Raw genomic sequence first — 2,189 nt, forward strand, 5'->3', positions numbered from 1 at the left:
TTGCTGCGGGCGGACGGTACCGTGCCCTGCCCGGCCTTGGGGGCAGCTGATCGTGAGGCTTCCCCGGGACAGACGCGCCCACGCGCGCAGGGTTTTCCCCCGCTGGTCCCGGCGTGCTGCTGCTCGTGCTCCTGCTCTCTCCAATTCCCTCCAGCTCCCCGCGCCCGCTTTCCGCAGAGCCCTGAGGCTTCGCCTTGCCGCGTCCATCTTGTGCCGCCTCCGGGAGAGCGGCGCTGGCGCGGGGATTTGGCTGGAGTGTGAGGAAGACGGGGCATGAGCGAGGCCGGGAAAGGACGGACATACGTATTTTTGCTTTTCAACAGCTGCTGCTGGAGTTGTTTCATGTGATTCTCCTCTGGACCCTCGCTCAGTGCTTAGGAAATCTGGTTTAGCAGTTACAGCTAGGGACGGGATTCAAGCCTGGATATTCTTATTCTTGGCTTTGCTTGTTGTCACTTAGGACTTCTGCAGCCATAAAGTGGTGAAAGCAAGTCCAGAGAAGGGCAGCGGAGCTGGTGAAGGGTCTGGAGCACAAGTCCTACGAGGAGTGGCTGAGGAAGCTGGGGTTATTTAGCCGGAAGAAAAGGAGGCTCGGTGACCTTAACTCTCTCTGGAACTCCCTGAAAGGAGGCGTAGCCAGGTGGAGGTTGGCCTCTTCTCCCAGGCAGCCAGTGACAAGACAAGAGGACGAGTCTTAAGCTGTGCCAGAGGAGGTTTAGATTGGACATTAGGAGGAATTGGACATTGGGATGGACTGCCCTGGGAGGTGGTGGCATCACCATCAGTGGAAGTGTTTAAGGAAAGACTGAACGTGGCACTCCGTGCCATGGTCTAGTTGACATGGTGGTGTTTGGTCATAGGTTGAACTCAGTGAACTCAGAGGTCTTTTCCAACCTAATTGCTTCTCTCATTTTGTGAAAATAGCTTGGTACTTACTGTCCAGAGGGGCTGCAGGGTTTTTTTAATCTGTTAGAGCATCTCAAGAGGCCTGTACAAAACATTACAAATAAACATCATGCTTTGCAAAACATTGCTGTTTCCACAAGGAGGAGGCCATTCTCTTCTGTAAGAAAGTTGGAAGCTTCTTCATGCTTAATGTTAAAACCAGAAAGGACTGATGCTTTTGCGAATGTAAAGAGATTTGCAGGCAATGCTGCCTTGGAATAGGACACAAAAAGCAGAGGAATTGCAAATGGGCCCTCTCCTCTGCCTATAATCTTGAAGCCAGTCCCTTATGTTAGTTATTTTGTGTATAAAACTGTATATCAAAGGGTTATTCACAGCTTGTCAAGTCTGACATAAAATACTGGCCCCTCAGTACTACATTACAGGAAAGCAATTTTAGGACTGTGGTTCCAAATTCCTTGGCTCTGTGAATTTTCTTGAAGACAATTCAACTTCGAATGCTGGTTTACTTTCTTAAAGGCCCATCCCTTGCCTGAAGCAACAACTTTCTTAGGTTAGTGGGTCAATTGAAGATGTGTCTGAACTAAGAAATGCTCTCACAGCTTTGTTTCTGACAGACATCTGGAGGCTGTGACTTCCCACAATGGATTGATCCATGTCCTAAAGATACCCAACAGGCTGTAAAGACCCTCGTTTTACTAAAGAGCTTTACAGTGTGATACCTTACTGTAATTAGTGATGTGGTAACAAAGGCCACTTTTTAATAGAGTTCCCTAGCATTTCTCATTATCAAGTTAAGTTTTCTTTTCTTGTATCTCATTTCACTAAAACTCCATGATTTCTGTGCTGAAATTTTTCCATGCTGAACATCTGCCTTGAGGTAATGAGGTGCGTGAACTGTACTTCGGCCAAAAAATTATTCTTTGTTGACTCCACCCTCTCATATTTTTCCACTTTAAGATTTTCAGAGATGACTGAATACAGGTGGCCTGGACTTCTTTTTTTCTAATGTGGAATGGATCCAGATGGAAACCAAGTTGAGAAGGAACAATGAAACAACTAAATGGGTTCTTGGGAGTACTAAAAGATGCCAGGGTATAGCCTAACAAATAAGTACTCTCTGGAGTCATGTATTACCAAAAAGGTGCAGTCCCACTATTAATTTTAACTGCATTAAATTGGGCTAAATGTGAGATGTTGCCACCTTTTTCTTTGTTCACCATGAGCTCCCTGGCCCTACTACCTCTGATCTGTTGAGTGCTGACACCTGGAAGACTGTGTAG

Source organism: Corvus brachyrhynchos, unplaced genomic scaffold (genome assembly GCF_000691975.1).
Source record: "Corvus brachyrhynchos isolate BGI_N302 unplaced genomic scaffold, ASM69197v1 scaffold3, whole genome shotgun sequence".
Taxonomy (NCBI): Eukaryota; Metazoa; Chordata; class Aves; order Passeriformes; family Corvidae; genus Corvus; species Corvus brachyrhynchos.